This window comes from Thunnus albacares, chromosome 14 (genome assembly GCF_914725855.1).
Source record: "Thunnus albacares chromosome 14, fThuAlb1.1, whole genome shotgun sequence".
Taxonomy (NCBI): Eukaryota; Metazoa; Chordata; class Actinopteri; order Scombriformes; family Scombridae; genus Thunnus; species Thunnus albacares.
In genome coordinates this window covers 25,112,847-25,132,772 of record NC_058119.1, presented here as the reverse complement: position 1 = coordinate 25,132,772, position 19,926 = coordinate 25,112,847, and the positions used below count along the sequence as shown (strand labels likewise).

The following is a 19,926-nucleotide window of genomic DNA, read 5'->3' as shown; positions in this document are numbered from 1 at the left end:
GTGTGTGAGAGAGGGAGAGTGTGTGTGTGTGTCCTATTTGGCCTGTGCTCCACAGGGGGTTACAGCAAAAGAAAACAGAAGTGGTTTTCACACATTAGCCAGCAGCATACAACACACACACACACACACACACACACACACCCGCGCACGCACACACACACACACACACACACACACACACACACACACACGCACGTGCACACACACACACACAGAAAATGCAGGAGGCTTTCACACGATAACCAGCCTCATGTAAAAACCTGAACAAATCCTGATTTAAAGGGATATTCTGTTAAAAAACAAGTGCGGAGAAAAGAGCACTGCAAGACAAATAATCTTTGCTAGTTTTGTTTTTGTTGTCTGTTTGTTTTTACCAGACTCCAATAAGTTGGAATATATATATATATATATATATATATGTGTGTGTGTGTGTGTAGTTCTTCTTCTACTTTATCTTTGCAACAAAAACACATCAATTTGAGAGTAATAATTATCATTAAATCCCTCAAAAACATTTGCTTTGGTGCTTATGTGTGTGTTTACAAGTGGAAAATTGATTAAATCTCTAATTACCTTTTCTGTTTTCAAAAGGGATCTGAAATCTCAACATAAACAAATAGTGTACCCCCCACTGAAAACAAAAATACACCTTTCACCCTAAGATTGATTTACTGAGAGCTTGATACAAGACCTGCGGGTGTGTGACAGCTGAAAGACAGATCTGCTGGCTCACTGGTGTTGGCAGGTGCTGTAAGGTTTGAATTTAGCTGATTGTTATTTATTGATGAAGGCAAAATATCTTCCTTGGAGGGGAAGTCTTAGCCTGAACCTCTCCAGGCTATCTGTGATGGTGGGTTTCTGCAGACGACACCACCCCCATTGAGCTCGTCTCTGGCGGGGATGAGTCCGCCTGCAGGTGAGAGATTGGCCATCTGGTGTCCTGGTGTGGCCAAAACAACTTGGAGCTCAAAGCTCTAAGGACAGCAAAGATGGTTGTGGACTTCAGAGAGAACCCTGTGTGAGTCCCCAGACGACACTGTGGAGTCCTTCAGCTTCCTGAGCATCATCATCATCATCCAGGACCTTAAGTGGGAGCTGAACATCAGTGGCCTAACCAAGAAGCCTCAGAAGAGGATGCACCTCCTGCGGCAGCTGAAGAAATTCAACCTTCCAAAGCCAATAATTGTGCACTCCTACACCGCCATCCTCACCTCCTCCATCACCATCTGGTACGCTGCTGAAACTGCCAAGGACAAGAGCAGACGGCAACATATGATTCACTCTGCTGAGAAGGTGATTGGCTGCAACCCGCCGTCCTTCCAGGACACTGAGGTGAGCAGGAAAGATCATGGCCGACCCCTCCCACCAGGAACATCAACTTTTTGAACATTCTCCTCCAGCAAGAGGCTGCAGTCGATCTTCACCAAAAACCTCCAGCTACTCGACTGCAGCCGACCTCATCAACAAGGCCCCGGACCCCCACTGACACAGACTCTATCCCACTCACAGACACTACATCTTATATTAATGTGAAATCTATAATCGTATATTGCACATCTGAGAACTATTATTAGACTTGCACATTACACACACTGTTTATACTGTGAACATTTTCACATTCATAGTCAGTATCTTACAATATATATATCTATATATATCTTACAATATAGTACAACTCAACAGCTCTCTTCACATTGAATATATTTCTACTTATTCTTTATTGTAAAAATGTATTTATATATTTATACAACTGATCTTTTATGGTATTTTTCTCACTTTGCACAGATACTTGTTTTTTCTCTTACCTTGTATTTTTTCATTGTGATGTACCACAACGCCAATACAAATCCCTTGTATGTGCAAAAATACTTGGCAATAAATCTGTTTCTGATTCATAAATACTGACTTGTACTTACAGCATCAGCTGAATGTCTAAAAAGCAAATTTGCTTACCGTCAGCTGGAGTAGAGTGCATTCTTAGTAAGCATAGCATCGGTTTGGCTGCTGCACTTGGACCACCGCTGGAGAGTTGTTTTTCCATTAAACTATTGCACAACTTTTAAATACATTTCTGGAACTTTATCAAAATAAAATATTCCAATTGGTTCATGTTTTCACCGACTATCCTACATAATTAAACATATAATTATTGCTTCCCACCTAAGACGGCATTTGTGTTTATTTTCAATCAATGTGTTTGTCACTTTAGATCCACCCTGTGGTGTTGTTATCAGCTGCTAAAGAAGTAGGGGTTTGGAGGGCAGGGGGGAGTGGGGGGGGATCACAGTTTCCCTTAAATGTGAACAGACATGTTGTGCATCAAGTCACTGCAGACCTTTCTCTGTATTAAACCAAGAACATGATCTTTCCCTAACCTTAACTGAGTGTAAGATTAGATTTTTGGTTTGTCCATTCTGGGCTACTGTAGAAACATGGGGGTGCAACAAGGTGGGCACGCTCCTGTATGTAGATATAAAGGGTTGATTCTAAAGTAACAAAAACACAGCAATTCTTATTTTTATGGGATTATACACTATTATACACTATACACTTCTGCCAAGTCCGTTCCACTAGATGCCACTAAATTCTACACATTGGACCTTTAAGTACATTTTCTCATTATATTGAGAGAAAACATAATTCAGCCAGCATTATGTGTCTAGCAAAACATATTTGCTGCTGCAATTTAGACGGGGTTGATCAGGTCAGCCTTTATTGTATCTTCTCTTTTCGATAAATAAATCTTTTTTTTTTTGCTATATTATTAGGATTCTTTCAGGTGTTTCCATGTAGGTGTTTTTATGCACAAATGTGCAAAAAAAAAAAACGACAAAAAAGAAAATAATCAGCAAATACCACATCGAAATGTTCTCAGACCTGGGAAAAGCAAATCGCCAAATCTATTCAAACACATCCAGCGTGTGTTTAGATATTGTCCAATTTTTCTTTCAGGTGAGTAAAACACGTTAAATGAATAAACAAAATGATCAAAAGCAAAACATTTGCAACCAAGGACACGAGGAGCATCAGCAGGAATTAGCGATCAATTTAGAAAATATTTACATTTTCGTGTAATATTTTTGGATCTCCATTGACTTGCACTAGAGAGATGTTGATCTCCTGCAGGAAGCCAATATCCTTTAAATACGTTAACATTTGTTAAAGTAATGGAACAACTGAAGAGCGTAAACAGAACAGCTTGCATGCGATATAAAGAGAGAAATACTTCAGTTCCCTGTTGACTGTGACTGCGAAATGCAAATAGGCCACAGCTGCCAATTTCTCAAGTACAACAACAACAGCATGAAAACATTTCGGATGTGTTGAAGAAGAGTGTAGTTTTAGTACGGAGGGGGGAAAAAGTCATCATGTTAAGGGATTGTTCACAGAGACTTCTTAAAACGCCCCCAACTCATCCTTTAACTGCGGTGTGAAGCAGCGAGCCCTTGTCAATAGCTTCTAATTGGAATAAATTGAGGTAGAAAGTGGTAAAGGGCATCCTGCATCTGTGTATGTGAGAGGAGGAGAAAAAAGTCAAAGACAGTTAGACAGAGAGAAGGATAGAATGAGACAAGGGGGTGAAAGAGAGATGAGGAAGAAGAGAAGGAGTGTCGCTATGCACAGAATGATTCCTATACTGTGAAATCCGATAGTCAATATTTTGTCAGAAGCCTAATGTCCCATGTCTGGTGAACATGTGAGAATGTCATTTTATATGATGTTGACTTGCTCTCGCTGTGTGTGTGTGTTTTTCTGTGCGTGCGGTGCATTTATGTGCATGCATCTTCTCTTCCTCCTTAGATGTCAACTTTATGTTGGAAGAACGCCAACGCTGGTCATGAAAAGTTTTCACATTCCAGGCAAGAAATTGCAATTCTACATGCATTAAATAGCAGCAATTTGAAAAACAAGGCCTCTAAACTTCTATATGTGGTAAATGCTGAAAGAGCAGATCTGTGTGTGTGTGTGTGTGTGTGTGTGTGTGTGTGTGTGAGGACATATGTAAATCATAGGGCTGTATTCCGCTGTTTGAATCAGAAAGCATTGGCCTAGTTACTAGTTACCGTCACTGTCAAACCAGCCATGATGTGCTATTAGAGATAAAAGAGAAGAAAGAAAAACATATAGGTCAGAGATTGAAATGGAAAGGGTGGAGCAAAAGAAAAGGGAAGAGGAAAAAAGCAAGTCCTGCACACGTAACGTTAGACAAGTAGTGTAAAGTATCTGAAAGCCAGCCTGACTTGAGGGGACTGAAAGGCTCTTCTGTTTCAAGATATTCATAAAAGTCATATTTTTATTTTATTTTTATTCATCAAACATGTTCCAAATATGTACTTTTATGTATAAGATACAATTCAAGCAGGAAATATTTAATTCATTTCAGGTCTTATTTGAAACTAAGATTCACTCAACCTGACAATCATCTGATCTTCATCTTCCCAAACATCCCACAACCAGAAGTTCATTTCCAATCATATACACACGTCCAAATTTATGGAACTACTATTGTCATTGGGTTAAAATTTCTTTAAAGCATATTTTAAAAACACTTTAATCTTGGTTTTATGTATGTATATTATTTTAGGTAGGTATTTTAGGTAATCAGTGAACCTACTCGACTTATTCCTCTCCCTGCACATTGATTTCTTTCTTGTCGTTTGTATTTGTTTGATTTTAACCAGTGAAAATGAATAAACTGGAAATCAATGGTGTCTTGACAGCCAGGATCAGTGAACTTTAGAGAGAAACTTGTTAGACTTCTATACTAGTGAAGTAAACAATGGGATCTTATCAATAAAAACCCAGTTCTTTTTCATTTGAATACATGTTTAACTTATGCTAACTATATGCTACCTAACATGCCTCATTGTCGCCTTAAAATTATGTCAAAGCAGCCATAATAATCAGGGCCTCCTGTCCTAAAAGCATATTACGACTAAGATGATTGTATATATATATATATATATATATATATATTTTACGAACCTTCTTCAGTTTGAAAGGTGTTTCCCAAAAGCATCGTACCTAAAGATGCTCTTAGAAATGATGGTAGATTAACAAGTGACATCAAAACACTCGCAGGAGGCTGAGGAACCAAAACCTCCATATTTTATTTAAGTTTTCATTGTTTTTGTACATTTTTAAGTCTATGATGTTCTTTCTTAGAAAGTAAAACTAAACCAGCGCACATAAATATGAATTCAACAATTGATCTGCCAATTTGTGTCATCACTGTGCTCCTTTCACTTTCAGTTTTCAGCACCGCAGACGGCCGATGTTAAGGCGCTCTTAACGGCGTGCGTGTGCGCTCGCTCGATCGTTATTGGGAAACAGGGACCAGATTAGTTTGTTCAAAATACAATCCAGCCCTGACAGAAAAAAACAGTTTAAAAGAAGGAACATGTCAGACTGAACGGCCATTTCATCCTCACCACATAATTCAGTCTGAAAATCAGGCTGCACTTTGTCTTCTGTCGGTTTCAAAACATCCTTGAGTGAGAACTACAGTGTCTGTGTTTATACAGTCTTTAGTCTGTCCACTCTGAACCACTTAAATAACTATTCTTCTAGATCTTATGTTCTGTGTCCTCCAAACTGTGCATGTATGACTCATTTTCTGAATTCTAGCTCTATATTCCACTATAGAATCATCTATATGCTTCTTATTGTACTGCACCTTTAAATTGTTTTAATTTGCATTATTAAAAAAATAAAAAATCTCACTGTCTTTTGCTCACATGGCTTCAAAGTCTCAACCCCCCCTCCCCTCCTCCTGGGGTTTACTGCATCTCCACTGCCCCAAAACAAGTCTCCTGTCCTCTCTTAACTTCTACCTCCCTCTCTTTCCATTGGTAGGCATGTTTTAATAAAGGAGTGTAAAAGTCTATTTTCTCTCTCCCCCCCCCCCCCCCCCCCCCCCCTCTCTCCTTGGCTCCATCCCTCGCATTCTTGTCCAAATGTATCCATTGAAAGCCTGCTCGCCCCTTCCACTGCTGCAGACACTGCTGTATACAGAGTTAGGGCTCTGATTAAATGAGTCTAGAGTGTAGGAGGCGAGCTAATGTTTAGCGTTGTCTGGCTGATTAAAGCATAGCAAACAAGTGATTGCTATGCAGCTCTGCTCCTCACTGCTAACTCATACACAAGGCTGCTCTCTGTTCTCTCTCTCTCTCTCTCTCTCTCTCTCCATGTCTCTCCATCTCTAGATCTCGCTTTAATTTTCTATCTTTTACCCCTTTTTCTCTCTGGGTTGCTCTATTTTGCTTTCCTTCCCACTATCCTGAGAAGGGAGCTTCATTTCCATTCTTACATTCTTGCATGTATTTTTTTTTTTTTTTTCATAGGTCCAGCCTCAGTATGAGTGTGAATAGGAATAAAAGGTTTATACTATGAATAGATGGATCTCTTTTCTCCTCTCTAACTTTCTGGCTTTATGTCTCTATTTTCTAGCATTCTCTCTATCTGTCTCCCTGTGTTTCTCTGTCGATCTCCAAATGAAACTCCATCCCTCTCCCTCAATAGACCCATGCTCGGTTACCGCACCGACAGCCCAAATTCAATTATTGCACACTGTGTGATAATCCCAGCCCACTGATTGGTCACTGCTGCCCTCCATTAAGCGGACACAGCAGGGAGGACGCGAGGAAGGCAGCGAGAGAGGAGAGAGAGAGGGCTAATACGTAGAAATGGTAAGGGTGGAAAAATGTGAAATGTGTCGTACGAGGGAGGAAGGAGAGAAGGGAAGAAAGGAGGACAGACATAGAAAACTAAGACATATAGGTTAAAAGAAAATAAAACATGTGTCCTGCTCTTTTTTATCCCCCGTAAAGCCCCTGGTATCCTCCAGGCTCAAGCTAAAACAAACAACCTTGCCCTTAAAAGCCACGTCCATAATTCCTGTGTAATCACTCACCACACATAACCAAAACATGAGAATGAAGACAAGATATATATATGTATATATATGTGTGTGTGTGTTTTTTTTGTTTAAAATGAATTAGCCGGATTCCACATAAAAGGCTGAAAGCTTTAAATGATATATGACGCTGAACATGAGTTGAAAATGTAAGATGAAAGCCGTAAGAGGTTTGTTTCTATCCGCCGTGTTTACAAAAAATCAAAAGAGAACAGATCCGGAAGAGATTTTTTTTTTTTTCTTTTTAAGGTATGATGAGTTATGATAATTTCATAAAAGCTTATTTTCTGTATGATAGAACATCTCAGGAATGTAGCGGAAATTTATATGATCTGTAAACTCCCAGGAATTGGTTCACTTTTTTACATGAGAAAACACTGAGCTATCAGGTTTCCATCAACAACACCAACTGTGAAAATGACACCTGTTTGGGTATCTGGGGAATAGACAGTTTTCTCACCCTGCATCCTGTGGGTTTTATATAGAGCACATGTAGGCGAGTGAGTGGTGAGCGAGGTGGAAGGGCACGGTGGCAATAAAACACAAAGATGTTGTCGAGATCTTTAGAGAAACAGATTCTTGTCTGTTTCTTTGTAGAATCTTTTGGCATTGGATGGTTAAATGAAACATTTCTATTCATTATATAAAAGTTTATAATATGTATATATATATATATAATTAAATTTTTAAAGCTTTCAAAGCTCCTCTATACCCTTTGTAACCAATGACCTTGTGTGTCATTGTTAGTTTTCTCAATATGATGAAATAATCATTTTTTGAGTGAAACTCAAGTTGCAGTTTTTTTCACACGCTCCTCTGCATCATTTTGCCTAACAATGTGGCTTTTATGAAACAAAACTAAAACATCTATTTCTTATAATGTAATTCCTATGAAGAATAAAAAAGAAAGGAAAAAAAAAAGGTAAGTTAGAGACACTTACTTCACTCTCAGGACATGAAGAGGAAAGACACCGTTTCCAGCCAGCGAGTTAACTGACAGTTACAGATACAAATCCACAGCTTAGTGACAATATTGAACATGTAGCCGATCTATCAATGGAATTCCAATCGACGCCAAACATTTTTCCGGTTCGATAGGTTACAAAGATCAACGGATTAACGTCAACGCTGATGCCTTTGAGTCACACGAGGATGATCGCCAGTTTGATTTAAAAGTGCAAACACAGAACATTTTAACCGTTAACAGTCATGAAACGTGAACTTTTCAAATTTGGAAGCTGTTCTAAACCAAATATATTTGTGTTTTAATACATTCATAGAATATATAGTTGAAAAATCAAACCGTTTACGCTCTTTTGTACAATCACTACATAAGACACACACCAACTATAATAAAACACCCAAATACACTCCTACTAAAAGATAATTATGCAAAACATGTTACAAACTAATACACATACACATGCATGCATTCACTTGCTCCCTCTCACACACACAGTTGTGTAAAACAGTGCATTATGCAGTGTTACCTGTGTGTCTGCAGTTAGAGGTGTTAATACTTTATAACAAAGCAGTATCATCATCAAGGTGAAGAGGAGGAATGTTGTCTCTCTCACTCTGTTGCTTCCTCTCCATGTCTTTTATTTTGCAGGCTCTTGCAATCTTTCTTCATGTTTAAATTGATTTCCAGCTTGTGTTTCTGTTGTTTCAGTGCTCTGCTTATGCTCTAGTGTCCGTATATGTATGTGGGTATAAGGTCGGGTGTGTGTGTGTGTGTGTGTGTGCAGCCTGTGTGTGGTCCAAGCACACACAGGCTGGATATTCCCTTACTGTTTAGGGTTTGTAGGTCAGCGTGCGCAACGACAGAACCGTCTTCCGACTCTCGGTGACTCAGAACTGCTGCCTCAGCTGAATGTTTACAACATGAGACTGCAGGCTCTCACTGTGGCCGCCACACATAGAACTACTGTACTTCTCCCCGATGTGCAATCTTTCAGTTTCAAACGCTCTTCATGACATACATTAATGTAAAAGCCATGCCTGCTGAGAGCCAGAGACTGTTTAAAGGTTTACGGAGCGAGCTTCTGGTCAGAAGGTTGAGTTTTCAAATTCCATAAGAGTAATACTGTCTCCACTTTTAAATCGTTATTCTGTTTTCTCTTCCTTTTCTCTATTTTTCCGAGGATTGAAAATATGCTGACTAACATCTGAGTATTGCTAACCATAGAGTGCTCACTATGGTCCGTTGCTCCTTGATGGAATTTTTTAAAGCAGATAGACACTCAAAATGCCCCAAAGGCATCCAAAACATGTCTTTTTCAACATAATGATGCTCTAACACGTCGCATCTGTACTTAATTTTCAGTTTATCCATGACCTGACAGCCATCACTGTATATTGCATTTCTTTACTCTGGAGTGCATGTTGACAGCTAGCCAGCTATAAAAGAGTAAACAAGACCATGTCAAAGCCACAGTGAAGGCAGCATTAAAACATGTAGGGGAGAGGCATGACTTCACATCTTTTTACATACATGTGTGAAGAGACGCGGTGAAAAATTCACGCTCATAAGACGATTTTAACGCGAATCGATAAGTTTGACGGATAAGGATCAAATCTAAAAATAAGGTTCATGTCATATGGAATGAAACTTTTTCACCTTCAATGCTGCGTTCCAGACAACTCAATTTCAGACCTCCTACTTGAAAAACTATGGCTCTCGAAGTAGGAGCTCGGACTGGGAGAGTCGGACTAATTTCATGCACTCCGACTTCACCGAGAAGCAGACGCTCTGACATCACTCAGTATGGCAGCAAACGAGACGAGCAGGTTTTGAATGGTGTTGAATGAATAAAACTCTCAAAATCAAGACTGTTTACTTAGGCTACATTAGTAAATGATAAAGGCTACCAGAAACATGTAACGTTACGTACTTGGTGTAATAATCTGACTAAATTGATGTAAAATATTTTGTGGCAGACATTTACCTTAATCTCCTCCATCTCTTTGATATATCAAATTAAGCTCTGCTGACATTGCAAATATTCAAATTGGAAATTTCCAACCTCTGACTTGAATGGAACTCACCATAAGCTCATTCTTTTATGCCATATACACTTACTGAAAAACCTCTGCCATAGAAACAGAAAAAATATCCATCTCATCAATTATAGACGCATGCTAGACAGCATTCCCTAAGAATCAATCAAGATGTCCTGGACTAGTTCAGGAGCAATTAAACTGCAAGTTATTGGGGCAGCACAGCTTTATAATGACCCTTCTGGGAAGCCATACTGACTGCCTGGTGTGGTTCAGTCAAACTGATATCCCCTCGGTTACAGTTGGTTTACAATCTCTTTGTTTTTACCAACAAGTACAACTCCAAATTGCTCCAGTGGAACAGCTTGATTAACAGTAGTAAGTGTACTTTCATGCAGTTTTTATTGCAACATTTTGAGTTTTAAAGGAGAAGAAGTTTCGCCGTTGTTTGGATATATAGCAATCTAAACAAACATTGGCTCACAAACCTTACCTAGAAAAATAAGGTATAAAAATTGTTTTCCAGGTTGAAAATTGGCAAAATGGTTTTATCCTCACTCAGCACCGGTGAGAAATGTGAGTGTGCATAAAAGCTTTAAAAAACCATGAAACTCTTCTGTCTTTGAAGGGGAAGAAGGAAATCACTTCCTCCTTTGGCTCTTAGCATTGCCTGTCCTTTCCATTTGCAGGCTTCTGACACAGAATAAAAGAAGATAGTGTATGAGGAGACTGGGTTATGGACTAGAAGTCAGTGTGTATTAAGAATTTTAAATACATGTGAGGAATGACTAATTTATTGAAACGGCTTTTAATCTGCCTGCATGCTATATACACCCTGAAAATGAAGAGACTGCTAAAAGGGCTGCAGTTGTTTACATGTTCATTCATTATGGCCAAAAATACCCTCTAATTACATTTGACAACCTGCCCTTTATCCTAATCTAATTATGTCATTTTGCATCCAGAGTAATAAAGGCCTGGTGAATGCCATAATGAAAACCTGTATTATTGGGCGCACCCTGGTGGCCCAATGGTTAAGGCGCAAACCCCATAACCGCCATGTCCACGGCTTGACTCCCGGCTGGAGGTCCTGTGTTGTGTGTCAAACCCCTCTCTCTCTACCTACATTTCCTGTCTGTCAAACAAAAGGTAAACAATCTTAAAAACAGAAAGAAAGCGTGAATGATCATCTACTGTTCCCCACTGAATGAAAGCTCCTGCTGTCCCTTTTGGAAATGAGCGTGATATCAGAGCTTTTCAAGCCTCTGCCATTAACTCCAAATACATACATAAATTTACAAAAGGGAGCACTTTGGCTCACGCAAAGCTGATTTCAGGTATTGTTGCTTTTGAGCATACAAAACACATTTCCTGGCATGGCACACAAGAGAGCTGATTTATGTCACAGCGAGGGATCTATAGTAGATCCAACAAGAGTATGATTTTCAGATTATTTACATGTTAAATTAAGTCCAAGAGCCAGTTTGTTTGCAGTTACAACACTGTGTGAAGCCATCAACTCCCTCTGTGGACGGGACTTCTGAGAGGCTGCTGGTGGCTACGTGGACCAGCTGTTCCTGGTAAAGCAGCATTTTCTAATTGGACACTTGTAAAACACAATCATACAATAACTACTATCTATCGTTGGAATTGTTACAATGCACCTTTGATAAAACGAGACCGTCCTCCCGAGAAAAACAACACAATAGGTCGTAATGTCAGTTCCCCAAAACGACTTATAGTTATGTTTGAGTGACAGATGCCTTCCAGCAGCTGTAGTTATTTTGATCCGGAGCAGAGGAACAGTTAAGATGACATATAAGTTTGGACACACCTTCCCATTCCCTTTAATGAGGAGGTGTGTCCAAACTTTTGACTGGTGCTGTATATGCTGACAAACGTCCTCCTTCAGAGGAAGAGGGGTTGATTAACCCAACAGTGGACTTTCCCACAGGAGACCGTTGTTCGTCTCCCATTTCCAACTGTAAGTCGGATCAGTTTTTTAAAAACTTAACTACAATCTTAACTCCATTGTTATTATTGTAGCCATGATGACAAAGATCGCCTAACTTTAAGGAAGAAGCAACTTCAACCCACATCCCATTTACTCTAACCTCAACAAAGTGATCATTTTAACCCAAACTATGAACTTTCCATAAACCTAACCAAGTGTTTTTTGTGCTTAAACCCAACCAGACCTTAACCACAGCACTGTCACATCCAAAAATTATTTTTAACAGTGACTTGTAACGGTTTTGGAAAGCTCACACAAATGATGTCCTCTCGCAGATTACTGCTGTTAAAGGCACCAGATTAGAAAACGCTCGTTCTGGAGTCACATGGTCAAACGACCTATTAGATCATTTAATTTGGAGGACTTGTTAGACAAAACAATAAGCTAGCCATTTGCTTCCAGTTTTTGTGCTAAGCTAACCTAAACTTTAACTGACCTGCGTCTGTATGAAACACAGAAATAAAATGATATTGAGCCTAGACTTTTAATAAACCTAATTATTTTTTTCTATTTTGATTTAGATTTTTGAAAACATCAATAATACAAAACTCCAGGGAGAGAAAAAAAACCATTTTAAAACTACCATTGCTGCAGCGCAGCTAATATAGTCCAACAACTTTTTTGTAATAGACTCTGGTACATAATCAGCAGCTTATTTGCATTTTAAACCCTTAATCTCTTCATTTATATTATTGGGAGCATTTATGAGCTCTGCTCGTTGTAAGAGCTCCACGTGTACTGTAAACTAAAGTGAATAATGACTTCTGGCAGCGGCAAGTTGTTTGGGGACACAAAATCTGGTTAAATGTCACTTTAATCTGATCGTTTAATGAAATCTGGGTATTTCCCTGTGAAAAATCTAATGTTAGGTGTTTGGTTAAAATAATAAGGCTTTACTCAAAGAGGTTTTGGAAGTGTTTCATCAGATCAAAACGTCATAAAACAAGAACCCATGTAATCTTCTTCAGGTGCAAAATAGACCAATAGAAGTACAAGGTTTTCACATGAGAGGAGCCATACTGTACAGATGTTAAAGGCACGTGGTTGGAGTCAATAATCTTTATATATCTGTCACGTTATGATACATTTAAGTAGCAAGAATTTATGGAGTCAACACATCAATTAAATAAATAAAAAAACGTTGCTTTCTGAATACTTCAAGACATAAATGGAGAGAGTCATAAACCAGCTGCCTCACCTGACTGAACTGATGATGAGTTTGTTTGTTTTTTTTCCAAATCTTTATTTTCATTGGCTCGGAGATATTTTAAACGGGACATTGATTCAGCCAATCGCCTCTCTTTAAAAAGGGTCTTCCAAAAACCGCCCCTCCCCCCGCATTGCACTTTCTCTCCTCTCATTGGCTGCCGGTGAGATTCTAAATCTGCTCCGGCAGCCGGTTGGTCGTTGCTTTCAGCCAATGAGAGAAGAGCAACTGTTGCATTCAGTCTCCCCTCCTGCAGAGCTTCTTCTGCTGCAGCCGCTCAGTCTGGTTCCTGCTCTGAACGGGTGCAGAGTGACACAGTAAAAGAGGAAGTGATGTGACCTCAACACTCCAGTCATCTTCCCCAGAACAAGTGATTTCTTATGAACACATGCACAGAAATGAAATAGATGTATTTTCCCTATTTTACCTAAGTAGCCTATAATAATCTCTCACGGGGAAGTGAAAAGTTGGTGTTTCGTCATCTTATTTGACTTGGTGATTTTATTTGTGTGCTGTGTTGCCATGACAGGAGTCTTGACTAGTATCCTGATAACGAATATGTTATAAGATCATAATAGAAAGTGCGGGTATAAAGAGAGAATAGGAAGTGAGAGGAGAGAGAAGGTTACTCTAGTTTCCAACGCCCTCCATCGGTAGCGACATCTCTCTCTCTCTCTCTCTCTCTCTCTCTCTCTCTCTCTCTCTCTCTCTCTCTCTCTCTCTCTCTCTCTCTCCTGGCTGCTGCTGCTGCTGTGCGCCCGTTCAGTCTCCCTCACACCGCTCCCGAGGCTCTTGGAGGGAGGACGGATAAACGGCGCTGACGGTACCGGATTTGATACCTGGAGGAGGGAGGGATGCCACGGTGATTTCTCTCTTTTTGTCTCCCGACACCCACCACTTCCTCCTCACCACCACCACCACCACCACCACCACTCCTCTTCATCACTTTAATCTCGGAACCTTATAAAGAAACTGTTCTTATCATTTTTACCCTTCTCTTTCTATTCATCTTCGTTTCATTTTTTTTTTTTTTTTTTTTTTTGGAGAAAGAACATTTTGGGTTTCTAGGGGAAGGGTCTTGGCTCTGCTTTCCTTTTTTTTTTGTACCCCATCTACTCTGCACGCGCACTCAAACAGCGAAAAACTGGGGTTTCAATCAGTGGATGTGTTGGACATCTGATTAAAGAAGCGACACTACTTGAGAGAAGTGACGGTTGTCTACTGGCTTGTATGTATTGGGGAAATTTCTTTGGAGAGACGGGCTGCGCACGGAGTCCCCCACTTCCAAGGTAAGGACCGCTTGAGTTAAAGGACTGGGATTCTGCCGTTGTTATCTCAACACAGTCCCATTCATCTCTTTTCACCCTCAGACTGTTTCTCTCTCTCTCTCTCTCTCTCTCTCTCTCTCTCTATCTCTCTTCGCTGTCCGCGCGTCTCTGTCTGTGCCTGCTTTTCTGAGCGTAAAACCAGCGAGAGAGAATGAAGTGAAATGTTTCGGTTCCCGGGATGCTGGGGAGATTCTGGTTCGCCTCTGGATCAATCCAGACATTTGGTTGTCACACAAACACTGCATATACGTATATATATATATATATATATATATATATATATATTAAAATGTCACTCTGGGAGGATGTCGTAGTGTTTGAGCAAATAAGGAAAACGCGAGGAAAAGCCCACGGAGCTTTTGCGCATTAGCGATGGTAACAAAATATGAAGACTTGTGTGTGTGTTTGTTGTGCTGGTGGCTGGAACAGAGCAGACTTTCTTCAGTCTTCAGGACCACTGGATGACGGTTGGATTTGTGCGGTTTTCACATAACACATCCTGTATTTTTTTGTACGTTTCCAGCGCAGTGTGTGTGTATCGGTGTGTGTCTGCGCTCGTTTGGTGTGTGTGCGTGCGCGTCTGAGTCCGACTGCGCCCGCGTGCGTGTGTATGTGTGTGTGTGCGCGCGTGCATGTGTGTGTCTGGCTACGAATAGGGGGATAATCTGGATGTAGGCTCCTTCTCGCTTTCTGTGCCGCCCGGCGGCTCCTTGAAGCTGCGACGCACAACTTTTCTTTGGATCGCCATCAGAATAGATGTGTGTGTGTGTGTGTGTTTGTTTCATGGTCAAATCACAGCATTCACTAAAGGAAAGTATTATCTATCACTACAATATTTAAGAGACAGACAGTCTTTAGTTTTGGAAGTGAGCGCTGTACTTGTATTTATTTGGCACAATACAGGCCTTTTTTTCCCAAGAGAGCGTTTTTCCTCCACTTCCAATCTCCCGTTAAATAAATATAATGTGTTTTACAGTTGAAATTACCAACCACATCCTCTCTTTTCCTTGCTTTCTGTCTCGTCTTCCCACTTAATACCGCTCTTTGCGGGGTTCATTATCGCTCTGTGAAATTAATTTAATGAATTAATCAATTATATCTTGAAGTGTGAATCCCTGAAGACTCCATATGGTTTAGTATGCAATCCATTTGAATACTTCAACTTGGATCTGCGTCCTTGCTCTCGCCGTGTGCGCCAGCGCCAGTGAAACTGCATAAAAATTGCATACAGATCACTTGCCTGTAGGCTCATTCAGACTCATTCCGCACTCACTTAGGTCCGTGCGTTTGGCTTATAGTCCCTGCAGGGCCACATCAGATCTTTTTTTTTTTTTTTTTTTTTTTAATTGTTGAAACAGACATCTGAAATCTACTGAAGACGTGTCCTTGCTGGCTGAGTCTCTGTGCTGGTCTGATTATGAATAATTATGGATGGAGTACTGAGCTGCTGCTGCTGCTGCTGCTGCTGAGTCGTTTTCAACGGGAGAGTAAGTGAGATATTGGTGTATAATTTGGGCAGCTGCAATTCTGCTGCGTTTTCATGGAGGGGGGAGGAGGAGGAGGGGCTGCGTTGACTGTAGGGCTGTACAGTCTTTGGTATTCATGGTACAGCTCAAGATTGCTGCTCTCAAGCAGGCAATAATCTCTCTCACTCTCGCTCTCCACCTCCCCTTTCCTTGTGTCTTCCACACTGTTGCGCTATGAAATGTCTCCCCTCTCTCTCTCTCCTTCTTTTGAATTTCATCTTCCCCACTCTCCTCTTCTTCTTCTCCTCCTCCTCCTCCCTTGGTCTCTTCATCTCTCCTCGCCCAGCTCTCCCGGACTCCCTCTGTACTCTTCAGTCTTGTGGGAGCCATTGACCAAATAATTTGCTGTTGTTGTATTTTATTCGACAGGCAGGCTTGGCTGGTTTTTGCGGTGCTGTTTTCTTGCAGAGGCCTTTTAGACAAAGTCTGCAGCCAACATTGGAGAGACAGATGCATTTAGCCCCAGTTTGTTAAATATAAAATAAAGGGTTTGTAACTTTCATGTGTTACATTCTCACAGGCTAAAAGCTTGTTTGACTCTCCTCTAGTTTCAAGTGTTGCAGCAGTGATGTTGTAGTTTTCCTACACATTTCCTTGTAATGTGGTTACTCTTCAGACAGCACTTCACTGTTTATTTTTCGCCCCCTGAATTTTGCTAATTAGCCTCCAGACTGGTCGACATCACAGAGAACAAAAGCAGAATTCCCCTTTTTCCCTCTTTGGTTCTGAGAGTTTACATTGTGGTTCAGTAGCCACTTAAAAGACACGTCATTATGACCCCTTTTTTTTTTTTTTTTTTGCTGCTTCTTGTGTTTACTTTATGACAGGGCTTTACATCAGAGCCTCCTCACTGTGACTCCACAGAAATAAAATGTAAATGTTGCCAAAGTATCACCCGATTTGTTGCTTGTGGATGTGAGCTAATTAATACTCTATAGATTCAGTACTTCAGTCACGTAGAAATTCATTTTAAGGAGAGGAGCAGAAGACAAAATAAGGGGGGAGAGAGAGAGAGAGAGAGAGAGAGAACGGAGTCCGCAGTGGAGACGAGGTGAAGAGAGGAGAAACAGCAGGACGGGGGGGGGGGGGGGGGGGGGGGGGGGGGGGACGGAGGAGAAGAGCTGAGAAGAAAAGAGCATGACTCCTATCAGGATATGAGGAGGAGGCGGGGGAGGAGGAGAGGAGGGCAGCATGACTTCTATCAGGAGTGTATTTCTTCTCACGCTTTTATGAGAGCCACCGCTGTCTGACGCTGAAACGAGACCCGCAGCCAGAAACCTGCCTGTCTTCACTTAGCTATGTCAAGAACGAACATAGCTAACCCCCCCCCCTTTTTTTTATTTCAGTTCTCACAAAAGTGCAGGTTTGTCTGGGAAAGTGATTGTATACTTATATATAAAAGCAGGACAGACACACAGCCTCCCCCCTTGTACCAGTACATCTCTGTGCTATTTAAGGGGGGGAGCGGTATAGAGAAACCTGGCTTGGATGACAGATGAAAGCGGGGTGGGTTGAGGTATCAGATTTTTCACTGATGTTCAGCCAAGAAATCGCACAGAAACTGACACAGAAATGTCGTCGGATTTGTGGGATGAAGCGGTTCTGGGATCTGGCAGTAGGAATATATATATTGTGTTCCTTATAGTTTGTGAAGATATAATTAAAACGTGTGAACATGCACGTATGAGCAGCCAGCAGAAAGACATCTGTGTCCTTCAGCAGTTTGAAAAAGACACAACTAAGGTTACACGTTACGAGATGTGTATGTGGGGACTTTCTTATGAGTATATAATAAGCGCACAATATCACAGAGTCACCTGATCTGTTAATAAAAGAGTCTGGATCCAGCTGCTATCCCATATTGATTTTACGGATTAAATCCACATCTCTTGTCCTCTTTCTCATCTTTTAGTAATGGAACACAATCATTTGAAAATCTTAATGTTCATTACATTGATTGAAGCAGACAAAACAAACACCGCACGCAGGTGAAGCTTTCTGACTTTCAAATGAGTCTGACTTTGACTGCCATTGAGCCACTTTTGAAAGATTCGATGACCAAACTTGTTTTGATTTCTTAACATCCTTGTGCAGGATTGGATTTTGACGAAAGAAAAGAAAAAAGAAACAAAACAAAACAAACCTCGCTTCCTGGAATGAGTTTAAAGGCAACCGACTGCAAACACTGCTGACGTAGCTCACCGGGGAAGCAGAGAGAGATAGAGGGATTAATTTATTACACTGTAATCGTTATATTTATATTTAATTAGGCACCAGCTGCTCATTCTCATAAGTCACGGCATTGTAAACTAGTTTCTTTGAAAATGTGGATAAGAGGGGGGGAAAAAGGGGAGATTGGAAAGAGAGAGAAACCGAGCGACACGTTGTAGATGAAGAGACAAAAATTCAAAAAAAAAAAGAAGAAGAGAGGAGGGGATGAATGAGAGGAGTACTAGATCTTCTCGGCGTGACGACAGAGGGAGCTGTTGGGCTTTGCTGCGGCAGCGACTGCTCTGCTCTGCTCTTTCTAATTCTTTCCCCAGTCTCTTTTTTGTTTTTCCTTCTCCCTCTCTCCCTCTCTCTTTCTCCCTACCTCCCTCTCTTTCAGAGGGCCAGTCAGAGAGATGGAGAGGTAGTTAGGCTCCCCAGGGATGCAGGATTCAATCTTCGCACGCCTCGAACACACACACCCACACACACACACACACACACACACACACACACACACACAGACACACGAGTCTAGTCTGTCTGGATAAGCATGTCCACCGTGACTAGCTTCTGTTACCTTCAGATTCACATTACCTCCTGGAGAGAGAGAGAGAGAGAGAGAGAGAGAAAAGCAAGAGAGAGAGAGAGAGTGGGGGGAACAGCAGTGAAGGAGGGGAGGGCGTCAAGGGAGGACTGAGTCGGTTTCTCCATTTTGCCTCTGCACTGTTTTGTTTTGCTTCCCTCCAGTCCCTGGGTTCACTGGTACCGATAGAAAGCACAGTCAGTACTAGTTTAACTGCCTCACTTCTCTCTCTCACGTGCAACTTTTAAAAAAAAAAAAAAAAAAAATCTGTCTCACCTTCTTCCATTCTCTATATTTTTCTTTCAATGTTTGTTTTTCACATCCTCCTCTCCCCGTCTATTCATGACAACATAAAGGGGAAGCTGCAGGTAGACGTTACATCGATTTATAATTTTCTGCGGCAGCACGATGGGATTATAACTCTAATCTCATGACCTCAACCAGATTAAATGACGGTGTCTGTAATTAGTGTTTTTGACCTCTAATCCCTTTACTTGCCCTCTAGAGGGGGGGGAAAAAAAGGACAGTGGCTGATTTGTCTGCTTTTAATGAGGGGTGAAGAAGTGGGTGGGGGTGAGGGGGGTGGGGGGGGGGGTGGGGGGGTGATTTCCTGGGTATCGGTGAACGTGAGGAGGAGTGGGAGACAGCACAGGTGGTTCAGTGTTGTCGACACAGTTTCCTCTCAGTATTATGTCCCGGGTTTGGTTACTTTTACTCACTCTTGTGCTCATGTGGTTTCACTTAGTCCTCCGGAGTTCTACATACCACTGACATGGAAATTATAATACAGAAGTTCAGCACAAATTTAATGGATGCATGTATTCAGTCAATCATTGTCATTATTTATCTAAAACTGTCTTTTATATCCAAAGTTTGCGCCAGACCAACATGTTAAGTCACTATATCTTAAGCATGTGTTAACTTTTGAGGGTGTTTTCAGCCTCATGTATTGGATGTAACCCTGAAAAGAAGAACAAAGAAAACGAATGAATTAAAGTCAGTAAACTGGAAAACACTTTTCATTTTTGGGCAACCAGTAGCAGCGTGATTCATGAACATGTCCCATGCTCTCATTATTTAGTTGAGGAAAGTCACATTGAAGTCATTTAAGTAGCGCAAGCGTAAGCTGGATGGATGCACA

General features: G+C 40.9%; 1 protein-coding gene across 1 annotated transcript in view; it reads left to right on the top strand.

The window, feature by feature from the left end:
• Positions 1-13,898: 13,898 nt before the first annotated feature.
• The window catches only part of cdh11 (cadherin 11, type 2, OB-cadherin (osteoblast)), a 93,516-nt gene continuing 87,488 nt past the window's right edge, over positions 13,899-19,926 (top strand). Inside the window, exon 1 of the mRNA XM_044371990.1 lies at positions 13,899-14,426. The gene's annotated coding sequence lies outside the window, so the exon portion shown is untranslated. The remainder of the gene's footprint in view (positions 14,427-19,926) is intronic.